The following is a 7,707-nucleotide window of genomic DNA, read 5'->3' as shown; positions in this document are numbered from 1 at the left end:
TTCTGGAGGCAGCGTGTGGCCCTATGTGGCCATCACTGGCCTCCTTGCCAGATGGAAAACAGAAACTTTTTCAACTGTAAAAGGGGAGAAAATAGTACCAGCCCCAGGAGTTATTTCAGGGCCTGACAGGCAAGTCCTTGCCTGGCAATGGGGGAGCGACTTCAACAGAAGACAGTTTATTGTGAGGCTGAATTCTTTCAGGGCAAGCCCCAGCCTGCATCCCCAGGGCCTAGGAAGACATTTATGAGGTTGAAGTAGGCTCAGCTCCCACTCGTGGACTCCACCAGCACCTCTGAGTTCAGGGCCAGCCTTGTCCCCACCTAGAGGTGACTTCCTGGAGGCAGGGCCCCAGGCTGCAGGACCACCGAGCCCAAGAGGAGAAATCCAACCCCTGGACCCACAGTTAAATGCCAAGTCAGATCTTTTACTGGGCCCTGGGGGCAGGAAGGGATGGCGGAGTTACAGAGGACTTCACTGGGACAACCGCAGAAAACCGACTGTGGTCGATGTTACTTTATCAAACGTTAGATTTCCTGAGTGGGATCACCGTACAGTGGTTTTGTAGGGGAATATCCTTGTTCTTAGCGACTGCACACTGAGTGTTTGGGGATCAAAGTCTGCAACTTAGTCTCAAATGGTTCAGCAAAAACAGAGAGGTAAAGCCAATGTAGCAAAATGAACAACTGTGGATCAAGGCGAAGGGTCTATGGTGTTCTTTGTACCATTCCTGCAATTTTTCTGAAGTTTTTCTCTTTTAAGTTTTCAGAATAAAAAGTTGGTGGGGAAAGGGAGTTCTCTCTCTGAAACAAAAATATGTATTTTATAGAATCAGAAGACAACAAAGCTGTCTTTTTTGTTTTAAAACTGTCTTTTGGAAGATTAAAAAACTGAATAAAGTTAATAGCTAGTATCAGCCTACCTGGAGAAAGCCCTCTCTATCTCCCCCCAGCCCTCATTGTCTGAGAAGGGGGGCTCGGGAATTTCTGGACACCCAAGGCTTCACTGGGGGGAACCCTGGTGTGTTCTGAGGAGGTGGCCCCCAGAGGGGAAGGGTCCTGGTTGAGACTTTGCAGAATTGCCTCCGCCTACCTAGCCTGACTGCCAGAACTCGGGGGACAGGCTGTCTCCGTCTACTCTGCTGGGGAAGTGTGGATTAATCCACCTCTGTGGAAGGCGGTTTTTGGCCATAACTAACATTCCAAATGCCCAAACCCTGTGACTCAGCCAGGCCACTTGTAAGAATTCCTCCGCTGATTAGCTTGTACGTGTGCGAAATGACTCGCTTTTATCGTAGTCCTGCTTGTAACAGCGTAATGCCGCCGAAAGGGAACTGCCTGACAACATCTCCATATAATGAATACTACCTTGAAAGGAATGTGTAAAACAGTCTTAAAAATAACTGTTAAATTAAAAGGCGAGGCGCTGGAGAATATGCTGGGCGTGAGTTGTTCTCGCCCGGAGCTCTACTGCCCTCTAGGGGAAATTTGGGGGAATTTATGAGTCAGTTTGTTTTTGTCAAAAGATTGGAACCCCTGGCATTTCATAGATGGCAGGGCAAGGATGCTAATTGTCCACCAGCCTGACACAAGAAGGATTGATCCCCGTACACCTCTCAACTTTCCTTTGTCTTTCTGGACAGTCGTCCCACGGTATCCGTGGGAGATTTTTTCCAGGAGTCCCTGCAGATACCAAAATCCACCGGTGCTCACGTCTCTTAGAAGATGGCCTAGTACAACAAATACAGTTAGCCCTCCGTGTCCGCGGGTTTCGCATCTGCGGATTCGCGAAATCTGTTCCTAATTATCCTACCTGGAATCCGCTAGCTCTCTTTCACCCGCATCTTCTTTAATGGTTTTATAATATGTCGCCTTCCCCAGGAATAAAACTACCACACAATCTTAGGAAAGATTTGGCTTTGCCTCCGTTAAAACTTTACCGAGGACCATTCACCATTTCAGTACATCTCATCCGGTTGGCCACCTAGTCAGTGTGAGCTGAGTTGCTAACGTAACGCCCTAGCACCGAGTCTGCGTTTATGGTTCTCCGTCGCCAGCGATTCGTGTGCATGTTCAAGTGCGAGCTTCTGTTCTCTCGTGGGGTCAAGCCTGAGCTTTCACATACAGAAATACATATTATGTAATTCTCACTTTCTTTTATTTTCCCTCTGTATTACAGTTTGAATTTTATAAGGATTTTTTAAAACATGCCTAGGAAATTACACTATGAATTTCATTTCTGAAAATTTACTGAAGGAGAGTTACAAAATATATATTAGCAAAAGGACACTTTGGACCTGATTCTGTTGAGAACCTCAGGAAGGACCATGAACTCAGCAGGCACCGAGCAGTCCCCTGTAGTGTCATTGCCTCCTGGGGGCTGCTGTGTGACGGAGGCTGCCTGGAGCACGTCAGCCACCAGAACAGCGTGGCTGTGCTAGGGCTGAGCGCATGTCTCTGACCCAAGCGGAGGAGGCGCTGTCCCAGCGGGTCTTGGACCAAAGCCCTCAGGTGTGTGCATCTCTCTCTCTCTTTTTGATTTACTGAGCGTTTCTCTCTCTTTTTTCCTTCTTTAAAAATTTTGAGCATATGTTGTGTGCTAAATACTGTTGTAGGCACCAGGATAGAGCAGGGAACAGGACACATCAGGTCCCTGCTCACACTTTCTGGTGCAGGAGACACACATAAGTAAGTGAATAAATAAGACAGCTGCAGACAGGAAGGACATCTGTGAGGGCACTAAGACAGGTCACGTGATACAGAGGCCCGAGATGGTCTAGGGCGGTCAGGGAACAGTGATGGAGATAAACTCAAGGTGAAGGCCAAGGGAGGACTGAGCAGGCTGGGATGAAAGGAAGGGCTCAGATGAGGAGCCAGGATGTCACAGTAACTTTGACGATTGCAAACACAGGCTCTGCGCCAGACCTGGACTCAATTTCGGGCTCCACCCCTTTCCACCTCCGTGATCTCAGTAAACTTGCTTAACCTCACTGAGTCTTCCTTCTTTCACTGTAAGATGGGGGTAATAATTGTCCCTACCTCGCAAGGCTGTGTTAAAGATTAAAGGAAAACTTAGCACAGAACCTGGCACAATGTAAGTCTCAGCAAATATCAGCCAGACCTACTTCTTAAAAACACTGAAATCAGGTACACCAGTGACCATCCTAATATAAGCAATTGAATCCAAGTCCCCTGATGTGCATTTGAGGACAGATTTCTCTGCTAACTGGTTGGGGGATCATGTCTCTTTTCTGGGCGTTGGTTTCTTCATTTTCAAAATGGAAAGAATAATACTCTTGGCCCTGCTTCCCTCCTAAGACTGCTGAGAGGTTTAAGATGACAGAGGAGATGCATGAAGCAGGTTTGTGACCCGGAAAGGGTGCCCCGGGGGGGAAGTTTCCTCCTTTCCCTCCCTAGAGCTGCCTCCTCTCTGCACCTCCTTGGGCTCCTGGAGCTGACTCTGCCCTGACCTCTGAGTTGTCTGGAGAGGGCAGTTTCTCATCGAGGTCCTGGCCCAGTGCTTCAGAGACAGATCATCAGATTAATAAGAAGAACCTCTTTGATGTCCTAGAAGGAATTCCTCCCATTTTATGTGCCATTTTACAAGGTCTCTTTACATCCATCACCCCATTTGAACCGCACGTGACTGTGTAATAGGGCACGTGGAGGTTATTGTGTTCCCATTTTACAGACAAGGAAACAATCTCAGGGGAGTTAAGTGACCTGTCCAAGTGACTTGGAGCAGGTGTCTCCTGACCCCTATGGGGTCTGCCTGGAGAAGAGCCAGGAGAGCTCAGGTGGGCTGGAAGGGATGGGAGGGAGGACCAGGCTGAGCTAGTGTCAGCATCCAGTGGAGCCTGGAGATGCCGGCAAAAGCCCTGAGGTCTCATCAACTTGGACTCAGATACCTACACCATCACTAGTAGCTGGGTGACCCGGGACAAGATCCTTAGCGTATCAGACATCTGCAAGTTGGAGAGTATGCACTCCAGTTGTTAGAAGGACTCATGTTGCGATACAGATGAGGCATGCAAAATATGGTCCTGATTCTTCTCTCTACTCCTCGCCCTTGCCAAGTTCATTAACATCCTAGCTCTAACAGTCAATGGGTCAACAGTGCCCACAACCCAAGCTGTCCTTCCATTTCCACAACCCAACCTGTCCACTTGCTGCCCTTGACAACGCTAAGCTCCAACTCTTGGAGTCCACAGGCAATGCAGCAACCGCTTTGCCCCCAGGGCATTTTCAAGTTCAGAAAAAGGCACAGAGTAGGGAAAGCTATTCCCTGTATCCACAGGGAGGCATGACACTGTCTAGACTGCCATTGGGCCCCAGGCCCTCCCACACCTTCCCCGGGAGGGACAGGGTGTTCTTAGATGAGAGCACGGGCTCTGAGGGAGCTTGAGAAGGGTTTGGAGGACCTGAGCCCCAGTCTTGGGTTTGGCTGGATTTTTTTCTTTTTCACTTGAGTGGCATTAGATTTTCCATCATTGCTTTTATAAATTTTAATAGGCAAATGAATTCCTTAGTCCTGAATAAATGTACTTTGGTTGTGAAAATTCTCTCAATCGTAGGGGTGGTGGAGAAGGAGGTGACTTTGTGAGGAACAATGTGTGCTTGGAACTTTACATAGATGTGAGCACATTCCGGCCTCCTGAAGCCCTGGCAGTTATTACAATTACTCCATTTCACAGATGAAGGCTTTTAAGTTCAAAGAAATAAACCAAAGTCACCCAGTTGGTAAGGGGCCAGGCCGGGATTTGACATAAGCAGGCAAACACGAGATCCCACTGCCTGATCCCAGTCCCCTACCCAGCTTTCCAGGAAAAGAACTGACTCCCATCCTCTGGCACCTGCCACCTGTCACTCCCAGAGGCTTCCTAGAGACTTGCTGGGGTCAGTCCTTGCCTCCACCAGGAAAGTCTCTGGATCTCCCCGCTGCTTTCATGATATAAGAAACTGAAACTTTACTTGGGAATGCGCCCTTCCTCTTCTAGAAAAGGTGGATGCTGACTCCATATCTGGAGAAGAGAAGAGAAGTCAACCCAGCTCACCCTACCCTATGTCTCCCAGCCCCGACCCCATCCCTGAGGGATTGAGTCTTCCTCTGCCCCTTCCCCTCCCCTGGTCTGGCTGAGGGATCCTGTTGGTTTCAGCTTGAGGGGTGCCTTTCACAGGAGTCCAAAATGGGCTGGGTGCAAATAGTCCCTGCTGGACAGAGCTCTGGGCCCTGGGCCAGGAAGATGTGATGAGGTGCAGCCGCGTCGGGGGGTGGTCCAGGTGGATTTTGGGGAGGAGAGATATGTGGGCCAGGGCTAGGGAGGAGAAGGTGAGGTGGGCTGAGGGGTGGGTGGGCAATCTCCCAGGCTAAGATGTATGTGTGGCAGGGAGGTAGGGGCTGAGGAAGGCCCAAGGGGAGGAGTCACCACAGTGGTGGCAGCTTTGTTAATTGAGCATGTACTTGGCTCAGGCCCTGTGCTGAGGGCACCGTGGGCATCACCATATTCCTGAGGGAATGTCTTGTCGTCAGTGTCCTCAATGTACAGACCAGGACGCTAAGGCAGAGACGTTAAGTCAAGTCACATAGTTTGCAAGAGGAAAGGGGCTGGAAAGGAGTTTCCTCCCTGAACACTAGGTTCCTCGTTGTATTAAAAAGGGGTTCAGGGGGAAGGGCACAGCTCAAATAGTAGAGCACATGCCCAGCATGCATAAGGTTCTGGATTCAGTTCCCAGTTCCTCCTCTACAAGATAAATAAATAAGTAAGCCTAACTACCTCCCCCCCAAAATAAAATAAAACTAAATTTTAAAAAGAAGGTTCAGCTGGATGAGGGGCCCTCAGACCTGCACATCCCTACACATGAGGCCTTCTGCAGCTACAGGAGCTCCCCAGGTGAGACCAACAGGTTTCTGGGGCTGAGAGCCCCCATCCAGAGGATCCCTGAAGGCCCCTCCAGTCAGGGCCTCTGCAAAGCCAAGTAATCCTCTTCCCCTACCTGCCTTACCCTCCCCATTTTCCCCTCCCTTCCCTCCACCTCTATCCCCACAGCTGGATTAAAGATAACATCTGGCTTTACTCTACCTACACAAAGCTGTGGTCTTGCCCCCAGGGCCAGGTGGAACAGCGGCAGCTCACTGTAGAACCTCCCAGCTGACAAGAAGCAGGGCAGTGCTCACCCACTACCCAGATGAACACACTGAGGCCAAAGGCGAATTTAGAATTCACATATGTACACAAGGTAAACTCACAGAAGAAACTATGAAAGAGTTTGAAAGAGAGAGGATGAGAGTGCTACTTTGTGTTGTAATTTGATTAAAATTTATTTGCATGTTACACTTTGTTAAAAATAGTCACCGATTGAAAACAACAACAAGGGAAGTGGCCTGCCCACCGGCACTGGGCAAGTTCACGACCTATGCTGGGGCAGGAACCTAGGTCTGGGACCTCAGTTGCCAAATATCCCGCCACAGCCTCCAGCCTGGCACAGGCCTGTTCCGGCCGCCCCTCCCCCATACCTACCCTGGAGGGCCTAGCGGAGCCCCACAGGCACCAGTCAGGTGCCTGGTGACAAGGGCAGGCGCCCCAGGAACTGGGGCAACAATTGCTCACCCTAAGGTGACTCAGGCAGGAAAGGGAAGGAAGGAGTAGGTGTGTGTGGCAGGGCTGTTTCTGTGCCCTCACTCCAGAGCTTAGTGTTCAGGGCTGCCAGACTTAGCAAATAAAAATACAAAACGCACAGTTCCATTTGAATTTCAGATATGTAAGGAATAATTTTTAAGTGTAAGAATGGCTCAACTATTGCATAGGACATAACTGATGCTAAAAAAATTTGTCTGTAATCTGAAACTCAAATGGAACTGGGCAGCCTGTGTTTTATCCAGCAACTCAAGATCTTAGGGGAAAAGGCCCCTGCCCTGGGGCAGCTGGGACTCTTCTTTGGGGGCAGAACAGTAACTCTGAATGAAGAAAACCCTGAAGGGAAGATCGGAAGAATTGGAGAGAAGCTGAGAGAAGTAGAAACTGGGGCAGGGATGGGGGGCAGCTGTCCAACCCTGTATCCAGACCACCTCTTCTAGAGACACATCCAGGGTTCTCTTCACATCAGGGGAACCTCCTTTCACTGTGGTGCCTCAGTCCAGGGCAGTTCTGGCTTCTGAGGGTCAACTGCAGCAGGAATCATACAGACCATGAAGAATATATTTATAACCATTTAAGCGCGAAGGAGGAAAAAGGCAGAAGCCACAAAGGAAAAGATTGATGGCTAGATTTCAGATGACATAATAACACAGCCTCTGACCACAAAAGATGCCATAGACAAAGATAAAAGACAAATGACAGATTGGGAGGAAATTTCTGCAACATATATAAAAATCCAGAATATATAAAGAGCTCCCACATTTCAACAAGAAAAGGATCAACACAGAAGAAAAATGAACCATGGATAATGTGATGGTTAGGCTTTTTGTTTTTGGTTTTTATTGAAGTATGAGTTACAGGTATACAATACAGTGATATATAACTGTTAAAGGTTATATTTCACTTATAGATATTATAAAATATTGGCTATATTCCCTGTGTTATACAATATACCCTTGTACCTTATTTTATACATAGTAGTTTGTACATCTTAATCCCCTACCCCTATATTGCCCCTCTCTCTTTCTTCTCCCCGCTGATAAACACTAGTTTGTTCTCTTTATCTGTGAGTCTGT

The sequence above is a fragment of the Vicugna pacos genome, chromosome 16 (genome assembly GCF_048564905.1).
Source record: "Vicugna pacos chromosome 16, VicPac4, whole genome shotgun sequence".
In the NCBI taxonomy this organism is placed as follows: Eukaryota; Metazoa; Chordata; class Mammalia; order Artiodactyla; family Camelidae; genus Vicugna; species Vicugna pacos.
This window is presented reverse-complemented; position numbering follows the sequence as displayed.